This window comes from Peromyscus eremicus, chromosome 8b (genome assembly GCF_949786415.1).
Source record: "Peromyscus eremicus chromosome 8b, PerEre_H2_v1, whole genome shotgun sequence".
Taxonomy (NCBI): Eukaryota; Metazoa; Chordata; class Mammalia; order Rodentia; family Cricetidae; genus Peromyscus; species Peromyscus eremicus.
This window is the reverse complement of record NC_081424.1, coordinates 33,568,637-33,591,922: the sequence shown is the minus strand read 5'-3', so window position 1 is coordinate 33,591,922 and position 23,286 is coordinate 33,568,637. Positions and strand designations below refer to the sequence as shown.

The 23,286-nt window shown below is 39.7% G+C and overlaps 1 long non-coding RNA gene across 1 annotated transcript; it reads left to right on the top strand.

Moving 5' to 3' along the window:
* The first annotated feature begins 6,208 nt into the window (after window positions 1-6,208).
* Window positions 6,209-22,242, top strand: LOC131918877 (uncharacterized). Its single transcript, XR_009381111.1, has 3 exons — window positions 6,209-6,360; window positions 20,286-20,478; window positions 20,713-22,242. It is a non-coding gene; the product is annotated as an uncharacterized LOC131918877 (long non-coding RNA).
* The last annotated feature ends 1,044 nt before the right edge of the window (window positions 22,243-23,286 follow it).

The window sequence follows — 23,286 nt, the reverse complement described above, 5'->3', positions numbered from 1 at the left end:
TTTTTTTCTTTTGGTGTTTTTTGAGACAGGGTTTCTCTCTGTAGTTTTGGTTCCTGTCCTGGATTTCACTCTGTAGACCAGGCTGGCCTTGAACTCACAGAGATCCTCCTGGCTCTGCATCCCAAGTGCTGGGATTAAAGGCATGCGCCACCACCCAGCTCTGCATTCTGCAGTTTTATGGAAAGGAGACTTCAACTCACATCTGATAACTTTGCATCCCTCTTAAACAGCTCCCATGCTTGGCATCCAGTAAAGGGTCAGGCTCTTCTTGTGCCCACTTGCATTGCTCTCAGTTCTAATATTTTCTAACGTAATTTCTAGAAGTTGCTGCTTTTGCTCTACAACTCTCACATGATGTTTCATCTGACCATGGTTCACTAAGCATCTACTATACCATAGATGAAGAAAGCTTGTCTTTGTCAGGTGGACTTGGACCCCTGCTGTACAATATTGTTTACACTGCAAAGATGTGTCACTGCTTAAAGTGCCTGTTGATTGGTTTAATAAAGAGCTAAATGGCCAATGGCTAGGCAGGAGAGAACAGGCAGGACTTCCGGGCAGAGAAAGAGAAACTGGGAGGAGGAATCTAGGCATGAAGTTTTGCCAGCAGACTTGGAGCAAGCTAGATGTGCCTTACTAAGAAGAAGTAACCGAGGCACGTGGTAGAATGTAGATTATGAAAATATGGGTTAATTAAGTTATAAGAGCTAGTTGAGAAAATGTCTAAGCTAAGACCAAGCTTTCATAATTAATAATAAGTCTCCAGGTCATTATTTGTGGGCTGGTGATCCAAAGACCGTCTGACAAGAAATCTTGCTGTAGATTCCAGCTGATCTGCTATATTTTTGTTTCTGGGCAAGCACAGTCTTCTCTAAGATACATCCAGTGTTCCTTAGACTACTAATCTCTGCCTCCAAGAGGAATACTGAAATACTCAAATCCTCTGCGTTGCCCTTTGAAGTGGATCGGCACAGCGTGGCAGACACTGATTCTGCAAACGAATGGCATAAAGAGCAGAGGCGTGGTGCATTGTGTAAGAACAGGAATAGGAAACGAGCAACGAAAAAATACACTAGTACTTTTCTGAGTTGGGAAAAATTAATCTTCCTAACACAAATTCAAAAGTATTTGGCTTCCACCTGTTCTGAGATTTAACCCTGGAACAGGCGACACTAGAGCGGTCCTTGAAGTGTACCCAGCAGGCAAACATGTACAGAGGAAACACACGAAGTGTGGCTTTTCTCCATCCCAAAGTCTTAAAAGGATATTTCCTGCAATCAAAGTTCTCCTGTAGAGAAATATGCATTCTATGACTCAACCATCTACATCTTGATAATACCAATGCACCAAATCAAAGCAGAGCTGGACTGGCATTTGGAACCAAATGCCATTTATAGTTAATGAAGATAACATTCATGATTTACGAACAATAAAAATATGCAAACTGATTATTTATGTTTATCACAACATAGCTTTGGGTGGAGTTTGGGAGAGGAAATATTTTAACAAATTGTCCATTGACACCTAAAATTAATTTTTTTCTTTTTGCATTGAAGAATTTTAAGGAGGTTGAAGAGGGGATAAAAAAAGCAAACTCCTAAAGAGATCAGTAAATACTAATTCAGTGCACAACACTAAAATCTTCACTCCTAATCCCATTCTTATTTTGCAGTATATCAAAATGACACACTTTCAGAAGCATTTAAGTAGCAACTTTACCAAACAATCAACAAACATTTGCATCGTACTCTTCCCATTGAGGAAAAATTTAAAGTACAAATTATTCATAAAACTTTTCATTTCTTTTTTTTTTTTTTTTTTTTTTTGGTTTTTCGAGACAGGGTTTCTCTGTGTAGCTTTGCGCCTTTCCTGGAACTCACTTGGTAGCCCAGGCTGGCCTCGAACTCACAGAGATCCGCCTGCCTCTGCCTCCCGAGTGCTGGGATTAAAGGCGTGCGCCACCACCGCCCGGCCAAAACTTTTCATTTCTAACAGCAATGGAAATATTAAAGCATGAGGGGTTCGATAAAGACTTTTTTGGGGGAAGTTACTGGGCACAGGGTCTATGGGCATTGTATTAGAGTAGTTCTGACTTGGTCCTATAGAACCAAGTGTGAGATGTTACCTGCATTTTCAGACTAGTGAATGACCACTGGCTTCTTCATTTACTTGCTTGAGGAGTTATGTTTAGAAACATACCTTCGGAAGCTTTGTATGTTTATGGGTGAGTGTTCTTTAAAAACAGTGAGTCAGCAGAGAAGCGACCAGCTCAGAAGTGGTAACCAGGACATATGCATGCTGGTCCCCAGCTGGAGGCAGAACATCTCTCCTGGGCTACAGGTGACTTACTCACTCCATGTGTTTTCCTTTCTGAATATTTGCTTTCTTTTTCGTCACTTAGAAAGGGCGGTGGTCTAGTCAGCTTCCTGTTACTGTAATGAATAATATGAGATTACAACCTTATGAAAAGCAAAGGGTTTTCGGGATATAGTGTCAGAGGTTATGGCCCTGGTTGGTTGGCTCCGGTGCCTTTGCTGTGTTGGTGCACAGCACGTTGTGTGTTAGAGCAAGGCTGCTCACCTTCTGGTCAATGTGCAAAAGAGAGTGAGAGAGAACTGGGTCTCTGAGTACCCTTAGGGGGTCACATCTCCAGCAATCCCATTACTGGTCAGTAGCCCCACTTCTTAAAGTTTCTACAGCCTCACTCTAACATCTCTCTGGAAAACAAGCCTTCAACACAGGGCCCTTGAGAGAACATTTCAGATCCAATCCGTAGCAGACACTTAACATTCAGAATAAGTGCAGCATCTAAGAACTCTACTCCAAAAGGAAAAAGAAGTCATACCAAGTAGGAGGGGACAAAGGAATTTTCTCATTGTCTGTGTCCTGCTGTAGACAGTGGTGGTAATTTAGGTGGGTTCTCCTCCCAATGGGAGGATCCAGAATAGATCCTCACTTCCAAAGGCAAATTCAGAGGTAGCTCAGGCAAAGGAGTCTTAGCTCTTTTACTTTGGGTTTTTTTTTTTTTTGTTTTGTTTTGTTTTGTTTTGTTCAGTGCTATGGATGGAACCCTTCACCAGGATTCTCAAGAAGAAAATCATTCTTTAGGGTGATATGTGACACTCAGTACTAGCATGAACTAATACAGAGGGTATGTCTAGGATTAGTCATAATAAACTATAATGCTGCTCAAGGAATATACCAAGCACAGCCTTCATAGGCAATTCTAGGACCATTTACTATTTTGCCTTTTGACGTTTTACCTGAGGAATAGCTCTGGTACAAATGTCATTTTGAAGTGAGCTCCTTAATTTGAGCTTCTAAGGTTTACCTTTTAAAGAAGATATATTTTTGTACATTGTGTATGTAGTCAAGGTGGAATTACTGACAAACATGTAACAGAAATTCTGTTTGTTAAATATGCTTTAAAATTTATTCTAAATTATAGATTTTTAATCATTAGAGGAAAACACTACTATTTTGACAACTCATAAGATAATGGATTCCTAAAACCCTAGTTAATCCTGACTTTGATTCTCAAGTATTAAATATTGAAATGAGGTTGTGCAAGCCAAAGGAAAATATCTTTACCATATTTCTAGGTAAATACTCAAGTAGTTTTGCAAAGCAAACAGTATGGGTCTGGATGAAGAGGCTGACATGGCTTCTCCTTAACCCTATCAAGCAATTTAACAGAACAGAATGGAGACAAATTGCCATCGTGACATTTGTTTCAACCTCACAACAAATGAATTCATGTGAAACCTCAGTTTAGACCCAGCAGAATGCGATGAGCCAAATCATCGTCGGTGTTCCAAACAGGAAGTGTGCCCTGCTATCTCAGAAGAATGGCCGGTTCAGAAACCAACTATAAAGTGTTTCTTTTAGCTTTCAAAGGTCATCTTTTAAGGAAAAAAATGCATTTAATGATAAGATTCTCGGAAAGTCCTGTGATTGCAGGAGAACTTCTTCTATATACTTGTTCTAAAGGATGGGAAGGACAGGTAGCAATCGAGAAAGCAGGATTCTCATCCCTGTGATCAACTTCCTTTCTTTTTTATAATACATTTTTGTCAATACAAATCCCTCTAGATGGTGGGTTGGCCAAAGCTTTTGAAGTTGTAAGTGACATAAGGCTGAAGGGATGTGCGACCATGCAACCAAACTGCAAAGCACTCTCATTTCCCCTTCTGTATGTGTGTGCATGTCTGTTTCCAAATATATGGGGGGAGTGAGAGGGAAATAGAGGAGATCAAAAAAAGCTGTATTTCTCTGTCGCCATAAGCTATCATTGCTGTGTTGAGCTTGGAGAGGGATTTTGATTTAGCCAGACAGAGGTGAGGGAAGGATATCAGAGCAGAGGGAGCGAAGGGAACAAAGGAAAGGAATTCTGTTGACAGAACACACTCTAAGAATCACATGCAGCATGAACCCCAAGAATCATACCCAGCAAGAAAAAGGACATAAAGCTGAGATCGAGTCAAACGTCAAAGGGCACTGGGTGCCACGAGAAGGAGGTAACATTAAGGATGCCATTTTGAAAAGGAAGTAACAGATTTTGGAGACACAGCATAGGTAAGAAAGACAATGATATTATTAAGGCTGAGGAATCTCCATATTTACAGTAGCCAAGTCTTAGAGCCAGGAGAACCAATGGTTCAGTTGTAGGTCAAGCCTGAGGCCTGAAAATCAGCAGAGCTGACCACGTACGTGCCCGATTGGAAAGCCACTGAGGCCTTAATATCCCAAAAGAATCAATGTTTTGTTCAGGTCTAGAGACAGGAAAAGATCATCATCCTAGACCATGAGAACAGTTTCTCCTGGTAGTAGATCAGCCTTTTTGGTCCTCTCAGGTTTTCGAGGGACCGAATAAGAGCTGCTCACTGAGGAGAGCAGTCTGTTTTAACTCCTCAGAGAGAAATACCCATTCAAATGCTAATTTCATTAAAAAATACCCTGACAGGCAAAGCCAAAATCATGTTTGATAAGTATTCAGGTGTCCTTGGCTCAGTCATGACACATGATGTTAAGTAGCACAGGTTAGCTTACACACATTTCAAGCTCTGCTGGTGAGAATTCTTCCCCTTGACATGTGTTCATCATCCGAAACTTCTTGACATGTGTTCATCATCCGAAACTTCTTCCTCCTCAACCCAATGAGCCTCCACCATCATCCTTCAGAATATCTCCTCATCCTTAAGGAACTGTTCATGTATAAAGTCTTCCTGGACCCCTAGACCCCACAATGAGTATTTTATGGTTCTGTTAGCATCCTGTATGTATTATCAATGCAGCATATACCATATTATTTATATCCTTTCACTACATACTAAAATATGACTCCTTCAAAGAAAACTATGTTTTTGTTTCATTTTAGTATTATTTAATTTGTTAAACAAGTAAACAGAAGTTGCTATCTTGGCTCTATGACATAGTCATTCCCCTTCTAGTCATATGCTCCAAAGAAATGAAAACAAAGTCTCAAATAGATGCTTGTACGACATGTGTAACAGCAATGTTTACAATCTCCAAAAAGTGAAAACAACTCATGTGCCCGTCTACAGATGATGGACATATACTACCCCAATGAAATATTATTATTCACTCCCCCCCACACACACACACACACAGAGAGAGAGAGAGAGAGAGAGAGAGAGAGAGAGAGAGAGAGAGAGAGAGAGAGAGAGAGAGAGAGAGAGAGCCTGAGAATTTGATGCATGCTATGGTATTATAAACCTTGCAAACACGCTAAATGAAATGAACCAACCACATTTTATCCATCAAATTGTGCCTACCACTTAGCTTGGTGTTCAGAACCTAAGTGATACTGATAGTAAGTTTTCAGGTGAGTAGTAGTTGGAGTCAGTTTCTGATTGAAAATCTCAAGACCTTCACTGATCTAAGCAAGCTGTTTAACTCTTGTGTCCCCAGCCTTTTCTTTATTCTAGAAAGGGGAGAGAGTCATTGTCTCCATCTAAGACTATAGTAAGTTAACATTAAAGGAGTTAAAAAAAAACCAAAAACACACTAAATACTAACAAGAGTTCAAAATAATTATTGTCATTCATCTCATAATAAATTTGTAGATGAAGTACAAGTTGCAAACTGTGTTCTCAATATTGGGAGATAATGAATTTTAGGGAAGAACTATTAACTCTAAGAAGACAGAAATTAGTTTTAAAGGTATTTCCTGTGTTCTAGCAGCAGGGACACAAGAGAGTGGGCCCTACCATCACACTGAACAAGGAGAGGACATGGCATCACCGAGAAGGAGCTCTGTAACCTGCATGAGAAGCTCAGCTCAGCTCCATTTCCTTGCCTTGAGTGGACTTGTGGACCTGGTTATGAGGCTTCCTTGAGGTAATGCGTGTAAAGGGTTTGGCATCAGGCCTGACACAGGTTAAGCATTTAATAGATGCTAGCTGCTACTAAGAGTGCTAAAGAAGATTGCCTTTGCTGCACTCCTAACACTCTTTTATCAAAAATATTAGTCTGTGAATTGCAGTATTTTAGCCCCAGTTTCACGTCAAGGGCACCCCACTTTACTGTGGAATTTGTCTCTAACCCTTTTTCCAAAACGTCTTCATATGCACATGATAAGTGTGACGTTCCTTCAGAATCACCCTCCATCAGTCACCCCTGCCTGGATACTGAGGAGCAAAAATGTTTTTAGCTCTGTGTAGCATGAAGTTCAGTGCGTGTCCTATTTTTAAAGTGGGACAATGATGCAGATGCAGGGAACAGATGGATTGTGTCGGTGAGTGTTTATCATTTTTTAATATTTTGAAGCCAGATGTGCTACGTACACATTGCTCCTTGCCTCCAAAAGAAGCTTCATTGGTGGGTTGCTAATCTTTAATAACAAGTTACAATGTTTTCATCCAGCTTAGATCAACTGCTCTAATATACAGTTGGACAACTCCTGCTGTGAGCCTTTGGAAAATAGAAAACAGATGCCGAATAGAAGCAAGACTATCAGCCAAGAAATTCCTGATGATCTTTTTATAAAATGTAAACTTACATATTTTATGGGTCCTTTAATGAACTGCTATGGAACAACTTCAGCAGTCAAAACATTTCATGAAAATAGACATGAGCAATTTGTCATTTGTTACCAGATTCACAGAAAATCCTTCAGTTGCACTCCTGGGAAAATGGGCAATAGTGGCTCTTACTGCCTTATTAACAACATCTGTTTTTTGCCATAGGCTTTGACTGGATACATCGGAGCAAGGAAGAGTTAGGATAAACAAACCAATACCCTGATTTCTCTAGGTGTTTCTGCTAGACCTGGCAGGGTTCCTTGCTGGGTATGAATGCTTCTGTGCTAATTGTGCTCGTAGGAAAAAGGCACGGTGGAGGTCAGAGTGAGGCCAGGGAGGTTGTGTTGTGTTTCATGGATGCCTTTAGCTCAAAAAGTCCAAGAGAGATTTAGACTCCTGTGGGCAGGATTGGGGCTAGGAATCTTAACATTTGCCCATGAGAGTCACAGTTCTCGTCTACTGTCAGCCAGAGTGCACTGTGAGACTGACGGAGAGGAAGTGCTACTCTGGTATCGAGTTGTGTGTCTGCCGCATGTGACTGTATGTCTCCCCTGGATCTCCACAGATTGTGACAAGAGGGGAGGGAGTGGGAATTAACACTTCCTGTCACTGTGTTGGCTGGTGCCGATCTCACATCACTACCCAGGTTTGGAGAATGAAGAGTAAGAGTGAAGAAAAAGAAAACAAAAGATAGAAGAGCTTCCAGAAGAAAATAGTTGAATGTTTCGAGCCTCGTAACATCCCAAGAGCAAAGGGTGGGGTTTTAATTGGGTAACAAAAAAAGAAGCAAAATCAAACAAACAAACAGAAACCAGCATCCTGCCCAATCAACCTCACCATAATCCCCGGGAGAAGATGAAAGCATGAACTTTTGATGGTGCCTAAGCCACCAGGTTTATAGTAGAAAGGTATTCCCTATCCTGGAAATACACACAGCCATTGTGTTTGCTTCAAATATCTATGCTTATGGTCTTTTATTGAGAAGAAAGTAAGAGGGAGAAGAAGAGGGTATGCTATCCATATTAACAATTCATTACCTATAGAAGAGTTTGGACAAATAGGGGCTGGTGAGATGGCTCAGTAGTTAAGGGTTCTTGTTCTTTTAAAAGACCAAAGAATTTTGGTTTCCAGACCCATATTCAGGTGATTCACAACTGTCTGTAACTCTAGCTCCAGGGACTATGATTCGTTCTTCTAGTCTCCATTGGAACACACACCACACCACACCCCACACACACAATTTAAAGAAGTGTTTAGAAAAATAGTCTGTCTTACTCTCACAAGAACGAAGGGAAACTCCACTCTTGAGAAAATTCAGCACGAAAAAACAACTTTCTATTGTAATGTCAGTGTTGACATCAGATCTTATTTAGGGTGTTCATACATCTGAGCATGCAACAGGACATGGGTAGGATCTGCATTATTACATGACCTGTATTATTAGTTTAAGTAAATTAATACCAATGAATTCACTCAGTAGATCTTTCTTTCCTAGTGTTCTACATGAACAAAACTCAGTCCATCACACTATTCAGGTTGCATAAGTCACAATGAATGAACATGTCCCCAGGGAGCTCACACGTAGGTGGCTTGGAGTTAGGTGTTGTACACAATCAGTCTGTTGTAGCATGAATCTTAACAGGTCTTATTAATAAAAACACACCTGGAGCCAGGTATTAGGGTGAATGCTGGAAGATCAGAGAAGCAGAACGAGCAACAGCTACCTCACTCTGCCAATTCCTCAGCTGATCCTGTTTCCTCAGACTGGAAGCTTCTGAGTCCTCATTCAAATGGATCTCAGCTGAACTGTTGTTATTCAGAAGCCTAAAAGCTTAACCAGCCTAGTTCCTGGTTTTCACACCTTATATACCTTTCTGCTTTCTGCCCTCACTTCCTGAGATTAAAGGCTCACTTCTTGGGATTAAAGGCATGAATCACCATGCCTGGCTATTTCCAGTGTGGCTTTAAACTCACAGAGATCCAAATGGATCTCTGCCTCCCAAGTGATAGGATTAAAGGTGTGTGTGCCACCATTTTCTGGCCTCTATTCTATCTTGTGGATGTTCTGTCCTCTGATCCCAGATAAGTTTATTAGGGTGCACAAAATTTTGGGGAACATAATATCACCACAGTCTGTGGTTACTGAAATCTTTTTTTTGTTGTTGTTGTTTTTTGTTTTTTGTTTTTCGAGACAGGGTTTCTCTGTGTAGCTTTGCGCCTTTCCTGGGACTCACTTGGTAGTCCAGGCTGGCCTCGAACTCACAGAGATCCGCCTGGCTCTGCCTCCCGAGTGCTGGGATTAAAGGCGTGCGCCACCACCGCCCGGCGGGTTACTGAAATCTTAACCTGGATGGTTGGTTGATTGGAATTTCTAACAAGGCTTCAAATGAGGAGAAGACAAACACTATTGCCTCCCTTTTTCTATCTTCCTCCCTCATGCTTCTGGAGCATGCATGACTTGAGCTTTATTGGTCAGCTTTAACAATCAGCTGGATGGAAGTACCGGACTGGACAAACTGACAGAACAAGAATGAGTCCCTAGAGCAAGGAGTTAAAACACCAGGGTTGAGCCATGATCATCCCAACCACTTTACATTAGATAATGATCAAGCTTTGTCTTCATGAGGCCAAGATCCACAGGAAATGATGCTGTGAAGTTATAAGTATTATTGTAGAGATATTGATGAAATATTAATGTGGAATATTAATCAAGTTCCTTAAGAATGGAGAAAGGAAATGATCAGGGAAGGATTGTTGACAAGATAGTGGAATTGTCTGCAAAGGCTAAATAATAGTTGTTTCTCATACTGCTGGAGGCTAGAAGTCCATGATCAAGGTCCACAGAGCTGATTTCTCATGTGGCTTCTCCTCCAGCCAACATCTTGCAGTGTCCTATGTGTGCAGAAGTACACACAGAGGGATTTCTAGAGCTCCTCCGTATATTACATGGACAAAGTCCTATGGGATTAGTGGCTTACTCTTACAGCATCATTTAACCACAATTACCTCCCTGAAGGCCCTTTTGTGGCCTCAGATAATCACATTGGAGGTTAGTGTTCTAACCTATGACATGAACAGGACACATTCAGGCTGTAGCAGGGGTATGTGAGCTAGGTTTGTGAACTCAGGGAGAACTTAACTCCACAGCTACTTCAAGTGGTTGGGGACAAGAAGACAAAAACTAGGAGGCAGGGAAGTCCATGTTAGGTACATAAATCATCAAGAGTGGTTCTCATTGGTTGGTCCACAAGGGCCCGAAAGGTAATGGGACTGAAGGACTCTTAAGACAGGGTGCCGTGGGAAGCTAGTATGAGGGTTGAATTGAGGTTCAAATTTGGACTTTATTCTCCAGATAATGAGCAGTCACTGTTGGTTTACGAGCTGAGGAGTGACGGTATCAGAGTTGGACTGCAGGATGATGTGCCTAAGTCAGGTACAAGGCACTGGAGTGAGAGTAGATACACAAAGCCCAGGAGAAAAGACATCTGTGACAGCTTGTGGAGATAAAACACTCATTGTTTTACTTCAAAGTCGATCCTCTTTTTCTTACTGATAGTTTTTTCCACTTGATGTTTGGCAGTCGCATTCTGTAACTTTTTCTTGGCTTTTTGTGTTCCGGAGACTTAATCCCCCTATTGAGAAAGTCTTGCAGGAAGTACATGGGGCTCATGACTGTGATTAGGGCATTTGTGGAGACTTCAAAGGAACTATAAGTCACCTGTGTAAGACCCATGCTAGCTGCCCCCCCCCCCCCATTAGATTCATCTACTCACAGGTTGGCATTCAGGCTGGGTGTTCAAAATACTTTTAAAAAGTCAACTAAAAATGTAATGAAAAATGCCAAAGTGGGCATTTGAATTGAACTGACGCGCCTTATAGTCAGTCGGCTTCGTACAGTGACTGTCCCACTAACACTCACCCTCTCTCCATACCATTTAAAATAAACACCAGTGTTTATTATGTGGACAGGAATTAAAAAACAAAACAAAAATCCTCAGCAAAACCTCTTGTGTAACAAAAACAGCCAACTTTGCTTGTGTTTTGGCTATTAACTTGTTTAGATTATCATGGTTTTTTTTTTCTTTTTTCTTTTTTAAACCAACTCATTTCTTCTCACGCTGGAACCCAGCCCGCAGATCATTTCACAATGACTAGAAGCGAAGTCCATTTAGCACTGACCCCATTGACCCCCTCACTGAAATCATTTACATATTGCTTCCAAAGAGCCCCTGATTCAGCTGCTATTTGCTTTCCCAGACAGAGGCTCTAGGTTCTACAGAACATGCTTGCTGTGTCTCATGCAGGCCAGAAGTATGGCCGATCTGCGGAGCCAGATAACACGTCATTAACCAGTGAATAGCAAGACTGTGGGCTAGGCACTGTTGTGAATGTGAAGAGAATCCCTGTGCAATGACTCCTGAGATTTACTTTTAGATATTTAGAACTATAAAAACATGAACTCCATAGTTTCCTCAGGTGGAGAATGCCAAGGTGTCTGGTGCATTTGAAGTTCATCCTAAATAGCTAGCCTACATCTTCCCTAGCTGAAGGCCTCTCCCCTGCCATCCATATTTTCAACATGAGATTGACTGTCATCAATGTTTTGATACATTTCTTTCATATCTACTAATGTCAGGATGATGTGAAAACAGCACCACCATGCTCTTCTATAGCTCCATTCATCTTGTGAAACTGGGGTTCTAAACATGAAACAAGCTCCCCCCTCTCACTCCCTGGCTCCCCTCCCAACTGCCACTTCTCTTCCTTCCTTTGTGTTTTTTGACTAATCTGGTGGAATCAGGTTTGTTCTCAGGGTTCATCCATATTGCACCTGTCAGACTGCCCTTCCATTTGTGTCTGAAAGTGTCCGGGTTAGTTTGTATGTCAACTTGACAGACAAGCGTGGGTCATCTAGGAAGAGGGAACCTCAGTTAAGAAAATGCTTCCCTTCTATCCAGGCTCTTCTGGCTTTTAGAGTCTCAGTGCTTCAGGAGTCCTGCTGAGGAGAGGGAGGAGGGATTGTAGGAAATGAACTGGGGGGGGGGGTGAGCAGTCAGGAACATCTCGGGAAAACCCACAGAAACCACTAGCGTGACTCATGGGAACTCAAAGTCTGAACCAACAACCAGGGAGCCTGCATGGGACCGACCTAGGTCCTCTGCATATGTGTGATAGTTGTTTAGCTTGGTCTATGTGTGGGACTCCGGGCAATGGGAGCAGGGCTGTCTCTGGTGCTTTGACTGGCTCTTGGGAACCTATTCCTCATAGGGATTGCATTACCCAGCCTGAATTCAGGGAGATGTGCTTGCTCTTATAGCAGCTTGATATGCCATGCTTTGCAAGCCCATGGGAGGTCTGTAACTTTCTGAGTGATTACAGAGGAGGGGCAGAGGGGAAGGGGGGAAAAGGAGTGGAAGGATGGGAGGGAGGGGAGGGAGTGGGAGGAGAGAGGAGAGGCTGCTGTTGGGAGGTAAAATAAATAAATGAAGGAAGGAAGGAAGAAAGAAAAAAGAAAGAAAGAAAGGAAGGAAGGAAGAAAGAAAGAAAAAGAAAGGAAGGAAGGAAGGAAGGAAGGAAGGAAATAAAGAAATGAAAGAGGCTAGGCCCAGAAGGATTTACAGACTTTTATGAGATTGCATATTCAATTAATGTAATGCAGACGTACCTGTCCTTATACAGCCATTTAAAATAGACCCCCCCCCTCAAAAAACAACAACAACAACAACAAAAACAGATGATGTTTGTTAGTAAAAATCTGAAATCCCAGTCAGTAAACAAATATGTTTTGAGGATAAAAAAAAGATGCTTCCATCAGACTGGCCTGCAGGCAAGCCTGTGAGGCATTTTCTCAATTAGTGATTGATGTGTGAGGCCTACTGTGGGTGGTGCCATCCCTGAGTAGCTGCTCCTGGGCTCTATAAGAAAACAGCTGCACAAGTCAGGGGAAGCAAGCCAGTAAGCAGCTCCCCTCCATGACCTCTGCATCAGCTCCTGCCTCCAAGATCCTGCTCTGTTTAAGTTCCTGTCCTGACTTCCTTCAGTGATGGACAGCAATGTTGAAGTGTAAGCTGAATAAACCCTTTCCTCCCCAACTTGCTTTTGTCATGGTGTTTTGTCGTAGCAATAGAAACCCAAACTAAGACAAACACTGTGTTTATGTGTGTATATGAGTATTTTCTGTTTATATATACACATGTTTCTATACATGTGTATATGTGTATGCACATGTGCTTATTCATAGGTATGTGTGTGCAGGCACATCTGTGTGCATTGTATGAGTTTGTATATTTGTGTGTATATGTGCATGCATATTTTTGTATGTATTTCTATGTGATTCTATGTGTGTATTTTCATGTGTGATCATATGAGTTAATAAAATGTGTATGCATGTGCATGTCTATATGAGTGTGTGCACATGTGCATGTGTGTACATTCATATGTATGTGTATGTATGTATGTGCATTAGTATATGTATATTTATGTGAGTGTGTGCACATGTGTTTCTGTATGTTGTGGGTATGTGTATGTCTGCATTATGTGTGTATGTATGTGTGTGTCTATTCATGTGTATGTCAATATGTGAATGTATTTGTGTGTGTGCAAATGCATTCCTTTATGTATGTATGTGTGCACGTGTGTGTTCTTGTCTGTGCATATGTATGCATGCTTGTGTGTTGTTATTTTTGTGTGTAAATATGTATATGTGTGCTTGTGTGAATATCTATTTGTGCATGCTTGTGTCTATATGCCTGAGTTCATGTGTGTTTGTGTGTATGAGTGTTCATACTGCATACATGAGTTTTGTGTACAAGTGTGTCTGTTGGTGTGTGAATGTGCATGTGTTTGAGTGTGTGCATATTCATAGGTATATGTGTATTGTTTTGATATTTGATTGTAATAACGCTGTTAGAAACTTGGTTGCTAAAATCCCAAGACTGTCTTCAGTTCTAGGCAAACAAACAGATGTGGAATAGCTTGGTCATATGCTAATACTGTGTTTAATTTTGGAAGAAATTTCCATCTTGTTTTCCACTCAGCTGGTTTTTAGATTCCTACCAACAGTGCACAGGGGTCTAGTTTCTCTATATTCTCACTAACACTTCTTTTTTCTTTTTGGTAATGATTGTTGAACTTAGTTCTCCAGTATCTTGTTGGTTCATATATTATTCTGGCTTTGTCTAGAGTGGTTTCTGGGTGAGAGTAACTTCACAGAATCAGTCAGAAAGTCTTCTCAAAGTGTTTGGAATGATGAAGGTGATCTTATTTTTAAATGTTTGGCAGAAGTCACCAGGGTGTCCATAGGTCTTTCACTGATTAGCTAGAGGTTTTTGATTATTCATTCACATTTCTTGCTAGCTCTAAGTTCTATTCTTCACGACTTAATCTTGGTAGATTTTACACTTCTGTGAATCTGTCTCCTTCATCTGAGGTATCTGGTTCACTGATATACAAATATCCATAGTGATGTTTTAACAATAATCTTTTGCATTTTTGTAGAATTGTAATAATGTCCTCATTTCTCATGTCAGTCATTTGTGCCGTTCTATTTTTTTCATCCATATAACTGATAATTTTTCTAATTTTTTTAATCTTTTCAAGAAACCAGCTTTTGGTTCTATTGCGTTTTTTATTGTGTTTCCATTTTCTTTAATTTATCTCTTCTCCTTCTTTGCTTAGTTTTGAATTTAATTTGTTTTTGTTTTCTTTTATTCTAGCTCAAGTCATAAAATGAGATTGTTGTTTTGATATCTTTCTTACAGTTAATGTAAGTTTTATAGCCATAAATTTCTCCACTAGTACCGTGTTCACTGTGTCCTGTAACAGCTACTGTGCCATTTTGTTTTGTTTTGTTTATCTCTATCATCTACTTTTCCTTTGATTGGTCTTTGATCCTTTGGTTGTTTAAGAGCATGTCATTTAATTTTCACAACTTCATGAACTTTTCATTTTTTTCAGTTATTTATTTCTTACTTTATCCTGACGATCAAAGAGGATATGTTTTTTTTGCATGCTATCTACCTTTTTAAGTTTATTGAAACATAATTTATAGGCTCCATATTTTGTATCCTAGAAAAATGTTCCACGTGAACCCTGAGCATGAGTGCAGTTGTTTTGAGTAGAGTGTGCACATCTGTTTTTTAATCTGGTTTGGTTTATTGCATGTTCAACTTCTCTACTCTTTCATGCTGGAGTATAGTTCTGTTATTGAGAGTTGGGCCTTGTGGTCTCTGGCTACTATTACAGAACTGTCCATTTCTCCTTTCAATTCTGTTACTTTTCCTTCCAACTTGTAACCATTTTTTTTTAAAACAGGACTTTCATCTGATAGCAGTACAGCCATCCATGTTCTTTTCTGATTCCTATTTACATGCACTTCTTTCCCCGTCTTTCCATTTTTTATTATATTCATGTCTTTGAATATAGAGTGGGATCTCTTATATCATTGTAGAGATATATGGTTTTATTCATTGTTCCTGTTTCTTTCTTCTGAATGCCAGGTTTCATCCATTTTAAGTGATTATTGCTATTGAAGGATTTCTTCTGGGATTATTTTTTATTGACATACAGCCTTTTATTTCTTGTTTCTTGCATGGTTATGTTAATTTGTTTAGTTGATCTTTTTATTGAAATATTTTAATTCCCTTTCATTTCCTTTTATTCTCATTTTACAGCTATTTTCTTTGGGGTAACATGAGAATTGTATTTAATATCTTGAAGCTCTGACCTTTAGTTTTAACTCTCAATGTTTTCACTTTTGAGATGTCTTCATTTCTTTCTCATTTCTAAAGAACAGTTTGGCTGGATATAGGATAGTGGTTGACAGATGTATTTCTTCTGTTTTCTGAAGTTTAGCACTTTGGGTATGTAGGTCTCCTGATGTATGGCCTCCAAAGACTCTGATGGAAATTCTGCTCCTGACGTGCTGTGTATGTGACATGCTGCTCTGTCTTCCTATTTCCAAAGACCCTCTGTTTTTGTGTCTTGAAAGGTGCCCAGGTCATTCTCTTTCCTCTTATCTTCCTTGAGGTTTGATAAACTTTGTTGTTTGTATTCATGTTTTTATAAACATTTGAAATCTCAACCATAACTCATATAGATTCTGTAGCCCCTGTTATGGAATCTTAGTTGAAGATGTGTTACATTTGTTTATGCTGTCAAATATTTGTTTAATGATGCAAAGATACGTTGCATTTGCTTAACTCTGTGAAGCTGTGTTACTTTGCTTGTCTAAAACACTTGATTGGTCTAATAAAGAACTGAATGGCTAATAGCAAGGCAGGAAAGAGATATAGGGGCTCATAGGCAGAGAGAACAAATAGGAGAAATCTGGGAGGAAAGACAGAGAAGAAGGAGGAGTACACCAGGGGCCACTCACACAGCCACACAGCCACACAGCCACACAGCCACACAGTCACACAGTCACACAGTCACACAGTCACACAGCCACACAGCCACACAGTCAGACACAGAATAAGAAGTAAAGAAAAGATATACAGAAATAGAAAAAGGTAAAAGCCAAGAGGCAAAAGGCAGACATTTTTTTAAAAAAAATTTAAGTTAGAGAATAGTTGTATAGAAACAATACAAGCTAAGGCCAGGCATTCATAAGAAAGAATAAGCCTTGGTATATTTATTTGGGAACTTGGTGGTGGGTTCCCAAAGAGCAAAGAATAAAGAGTAAAACAAGCAAACAAACAAACAACTACAAGCCTCCCTTTCTCTCTTCCTTCTCTGGGGCTCCCATAGGCACTGGCATGATGTAACATTCTTCCACAGGTCCCTTAGATTCTGTTCAGTTTTCTTCTGTCTTTCATGTTGTCTGTTCCTTTGTCACAGTAATTTCCATCGTGCTGCCCTCAAGTTCACAAAAGCCTTTTCTATCTGCTCATGTACTTCCTTGAGTCACTTTTTGGGGCAAAGTCTCATGTACCTCAGACTGTCCTTGGACTCTGGATTCTCCCGCATCCTTCGACTAAGTGCTAGGACTATGGGGAATTACATGTGTGCCTTCCATCACACCTGGCTGGCTTTTCTTTTTCCTGTTTAAAATTAATGAATATTGTATAAAGTGTTTCTTTTCTTTTCTTTCTTGTTTTTTTTTCCTTTCTTTTTTCTTGATTTTTTTGAGACAGGGTTTCTTTGTATAACAGTCCTGGCTGTTGTATAACAGTCCTGGAACTCCCTTTGTAGACCAGGCTGGCCTTGAATGCACAGAGATCTGTGTGCCTCTGCCTCCCAAGTGTTGGCATTAAAGGCATGTGCCACCATGGCCTAGCTATGATGTTTTTCATAAAGACATATATTTTCAAATATACTATTCATCGCACATATCCCCTCCCCATCACTATCTCCCATCCTCTCTTATGCTTATGCTCTTCCATCCCCAAATACTTTCATCCCCTTCTGTTTCTATGTTATTTATAAAAGCTAGGTTCATACACCAGAGCAAACATGATACTTGTCTTTCTAGGTCTGGGTTATTTCAGTCTGCAGGATGGTCTCCAATTCCATCCATTTGTTTTCTGGATAACAACACAATTTTATTCTTCATGGCTCGCTAAAACTCCAGTGTGTAGATATACATTTTTGCCATCAATTCACTTGTTGGTGGTACCTACACTGAGGGCATAACTTGACTATTATGAGTAATGGCACAATAGACATGGGTAAGTGAGCGTCCCTGTGGTATACTGACCAATTTCTCTTTGTTATATTCCCAGGAGTAGTCTTGTTAGACTATATGACTGTTCTAGTGTTAATTATATGAGAAATCTCCATAGTGGTTTCCATAATAGCGTCGCTGATTTCCATTCACACCAGTACTATATAAGAATTCTTTTCCCCCCACAGACTTACCAACATTTGTTTTCACCTCTATTTTTAATGATAATTTTTCTGACAGTGGTAAGACTTTCTCTTCTTTTATTGATATTTCCATCATGTCCATTAATTTTTATTCCTGACTTTTCACCTAAATATCACTCTTTGGCATCTCTATGACAGGTAAGGTCTTTGTCTAATATAACCTTGCCTCAGGTCTTTTCCCCTCTGAAATACCATACTTTCCCCATTTCTTTATGTAACTTGTGATTCAGTGTGGAAAGTTCTGCATTTTTATCTAATAAGACAGTAGTATCAGAATGGAATTCTCACACTCGCTTGGCTTACAGAGTTTTGCCGTTGTCTGATTGTCTATAGTTGTAGGTCATCTCTGCTTGTGTTTCTTTTGAGTTTTTCCTTAGGCATGTGCAGTTTTCGTTCAGTTATCCCCAAGATGAAGTCAGTTTTGAATGTGTTAGCATTTGATGTCTAGATCCTATAGGGGAAAATAAAAACTGGAGTGAGGTGGAGAAACAGGACAATAGCCCTGAAAACCACCAAAAGATCATTTTAGCTGCAAGGGGAGATTCAGTAGCAATGGCCACCAACCTGTTTGTTGTTGATGCTTCTGTGAACAGAAGTGACCATCAGCAATCAGAACACAGGTCTCCAGTATTTGGAAAACATTTCTTTGGCTCTCATATCTGTCTTCAAACTCTTCCAGACATGGGTACATAGTTCCCTGCCATGAGGCTAAAGAGAGGAGATGGGTAGCTGCTACTGAATTGGAAGCTAAAATTGATTGAAATTGATCATAATTTACTGAACAAGACTTCTCCTGAAAGCTACAAGACTTTGATATAGTTCCAGAATAGTTATATTGACCAGATTCTGCTGATGTCATTGTCCTTTAGGAGTGGAGACATCTTTCTGGCCTTCCTTCTACACCACCCTCCAGAATCATCCATATGCTTTTCTTGTCATGCTTTTCCTCTAATTAATTACATTTTCCTCCTTGTTCTAGTTGTTGCCACATTCTTGTTCTACAGATCTGAGTGCTAAGTGATACCTGCTACCTAGGCAGTCATCTGATACTTTCTAGGTCTCTGCCTCTAGATGTTGGTTGATCTGGGTCTATTTCTAGGGCTGTATCCATCTAAGCTTCACCAGGCTCCAGTAGAATTTCTTCCCTGGCCTTGCATTGCAAAAAATCAAAACAACAGCAGCAACGAAAAGAACCCAGAATGTTTCAGAGATGTTTGTGGCTCACGAATATTTTTAAATACAACGAAGAGAGGTTAAAAACATTTTTTAAAAAATTCTGATATTAGGCGTTATGAAAAGGGAGACCACCCAAGCACAAATATGAATACAAGCCTTTGCAGACATGGGGAATGGATATGTGCTATCAGGGTGTGTACATACAGCAGAACAGTTATTGCTGAACCATTTCTATCTTGTCAGGCTCCCTCGTCTCCGTTCATGTATTTCTTGATGTTTTTTCTGTCAGTGCCCTTTGAGATTTTGAATTTTTCCAGCTTCTAGTTTGAGACAAAACGAAACAAAACAAGATCAAGTAACTTAGCACTATGTCCATTTTCAGGTCCCAAGTTCTCTACTTTGACCACCTTCTCTCACAGTCTTCTGTTCTTGCTTTAATAGAATTCCCAAGGTTCTTAGCTATTCCTATATAGGCAAGAAAAGAGAGAGAAGCACACTAACCCCACCTTTCTGGAGTAGAAGTCCCTTCATCCATTGAGTTTTTCCATTCTTTGTGTTTTTAATGGTCAGATTAGCCTCCCTTCACACCAAACTTCACACGAATCTCTTGTGAGTTAATGCTTTACAAGTTATGTGCCTCCCACCCTGAATCTAAAAATATATATCAAAGTAATAAGTCTGGCATAAAGCAATAGAGTTCCTGAATGAAAACACACCAAGCGATTCATATTTAACTATAATACAAAGAAATAACTCAAATGGGAGGCGTTTTTGCTGTAGCTGAGGAAAAGCTAGTTTTAGTTTTGTGTTTTCCAAATGTTTCATGGTTTTGTTAATGTGGGTTTCATGCTTTTGTTAATGTGGGTCTCTTCTACACTTGGCAAAGATGGTGTGGAACTGATACATTTCCCCCCAAAGTATTATAGAATCCATGAGTAAAACTAAATAGATCGGAAGATTTCTTTTTTTAAAAGTGAAAATTATGAGTTGAGTGTATTCAATAGTTATGGAACTTATTTAACTCAGGTAATCTGTGTGTTGTTTTCAAGTTATCGAGAGATCCATCCCCTTTTAAAATGCTGAGTTTGTGCTCACAGCATTACCCATACCTTTCCCTTCCATGAATCCATACCTGTACTCTTTATTTGCAAGCTCTACAGAGATAGCATATTTGATTCTTTTTTTCTTTTTCTTTTTAAGATAAAGCAAAAACTATCAGGTCAAAGTTGGACAGGACAAACCAAGAGGACAAGAGCTGAAGAAAAGCCACAAGAACCAGAGACCCATTTGCACACTCAGGAACACCATAAAACACTAAACTGGGAGCCATAACATATAGGCAGAGGACCTGGTGCAAACCTGTGCAAACTCTGTGCATGTTACCACGGTATCTGTGAGTTCATGTTATTTTTGCTGTTTATGTTGATTTAGAGGGCCTTGTTTTCTTAGTGTCCTCCATCCCCTCTGGCTCTTAAACTCTTTTTGCCTCCTCTTCCGTGAGGTTCCCTGAGCTCCAAGGGGAGGGATTTTATGGAGACATCCCATTTAGGGCTGAGTGCTCCAAGGTCTTTCATTCTCTGTTTAATGTCTGGCTGCCTATCTCCATATTTGTTCCCATCTGCTGCAGGAGGAAGCTTCTCTGATGATGGCTGAAAAAGGTGCTGATCCATGACAATTGCAGAATTTGATTCTTAATTTTGGAAATGGTGTTGTCCTTTTTCTTTGTGGCAATGGGAAAGGTTTGCCAACTTTATTGATCTTTTGAAAGAACTTTTTATTTTATTGATTTTCTTCCCCCCACCCCCCATACTCAGGACTAAACCCAGGGCCTCATACAAACTCACGCTACATGTCTAGACCACTTCTTACTTAATTTTTTGTTGTTGTTGTTTTTAAACAGGAACTTACTAAGGTACCATGAAGCTTGAACTTACCCTGTAACCCAGAGAAGCCTTGATGTTGATCCTTTTGTCTCTACCTTCCATTTAGATACTATCACTAGGTTCACTGATGGTTTTTCCTTGCTGTGTGAACCATAAGGATGCAAATATTCTAATCAGTGAAAGTGCATAAAAAGGGTTGATAATGATGGACTACAGAAGGAGAGAGTGATTATCTTTGGGGATATAAATCTGATCAAGTACAGGTATATAATGGAGCCTTTAATTCTAACAGTACATATATATATTTATTTCTTAAGTTGTACAGTGTCCACCCATATCTACATGCCAGTAATACTACAGAATATACTTATTCTGTAGAAAAGGAAACAGTTTTAATGTCAGCATATTTAAAAAGTGAAATATAAATACCAATCTCAGATCCAGAAAATGTCCTTCATTATTCACTAACACTACCCATTCTTTCAAATAGTTCTCCTTCCCTTGTTTATTAAAAAAAGGGGAGAGCTAGAGAAAGTCACTTTCAAAGACGGTAAGTGTGAATTTAAATTTTTTATTACAGATAATAGAACAAGCTCAAGAAATTAAACAACAGTTAAGAGACTAATACTTGAATTTGGGATCTATGCCTTATGCTGATAAATATATAATCTAGCTTTGTATATTTGAAAGTAAAAAGATAATAAAAGATGGGCTGAGATAGTGAGGGAAGAGACAAAGTTGGCGTGTTTCATCTCACATTGTGCTTGACGTCTGAAGCACACAAGCTTGCAAGAGAGACTGTCTTCTCTTGGCTCTAGCCAGTCCCAGGCTGCTCCTGTCTCCAGCCAGCTCCGTGGGCTCTTCCCAAGACTCCACCGCCAAGTGGGACACAGCATCGCAGCTCTCATTTCCTTGGTAACCTGGACCAAGGTTTATTGCTGTTTGTTATGAAAGGGGACTCTCTACTGCTGTTCTCATAGGGGCAGACGAAGTAGCAAAACAAGTACACCGAGGTGGAAAAGATAGAAAGCAGAACTTGGGTCATCTCTGAACTGAAATCCATTTTCTTTCCTCAAATTCAGAGTGTCCAGGCTGCCACAGCCTCCACCTTGCTCGCTCCTTTCTTCCGTGGCAGGTACTCTGCCGGGCTGGAGAACTGCAAGAAAACAGCGTTTCCTGTGTGTGCAGGTCCCTGCCACATCTCTCTGTGTAGCTGGGGTGGATCACTCTGGATTTCAACACTGTTCTCATGATGTAAGGCTGCTTTATCAGCTCCTCCCTAAGTCTCTTTTAAACACAATAAACTAACTGTGTCTTCACATTCCTCTGGGAAGTCAATCTTTCTGGTTCACAGAGAGAAGAAACGGAAGAAAGATTTTTTTTCCAAGTGAAAAGTCTTATTAAACTAATCTCAGTATAAATAAGGGGAACGGAGATGATTCAAAGAACCATTGAGCACAGTTAAAACGTCTTTTATTTACAAACCATTTTTACAGGTTCCAATGTAGTTCTACATCTGTTTTCTTGGCCATTACAAACCCCTGAGACTCTAGAATATTGATAATATGAATTAGAGATATAATTGAAAAAAAAATAGGAAACCAAAAGAATGTGTAGATAATGCTTAGTAAGTTGCAGAAGAGAGTTAATGCTAAATAATTTCTCCAAATAATTAAATTTCAATTTAAAAAGTCATACAGAATGATTATGAAACCTAGTTTGGGAAACAACTATTATAAATTAGTTTGAGACTCAAGAGGTCTTTATTTGCAAATTGGAGTTTCTCCAACTATTTGCATATTTTAAATTAACTAAACAGGATTTTTCAGAATTATGTGGGGAAGGTCCAGCAAACTTACACGGCTTGTTAGGAAAAAGTTATTTTCCCATTTATTAAAGATTTCAAATTATTATATGAACTCTGTGAAAAATAATGAAAATCACTACACAAAATACTAAGTTAATTTTATTCTTTCATTCTGATATTTTTTTCTAGACTTTCCCTATATATAGCCTTCTTTGAACGCTATGACACACGACCAACTTCATTTTTTTTTTGTCAAAAACTGTTTCAGAAGCTTTTTTTTTTTAAACAGTTGTTTTTATATAGTTTGGTAGAATATGGGTAAACTAAAGTTTTGTTGTTGCCTCTCAATTGTTATGCTCAGGAAGTGTACATATATATTCATACATATATACATATGTATCTGTTTATTTTCAATTAAAAATAATGTCAGAGGACACGCAATGAAAGGGCCAGCTTAGGTATGCCACTACCGGCTAGCCTTTGTACTTGTGGTCCCAGAACTCTTGAATTG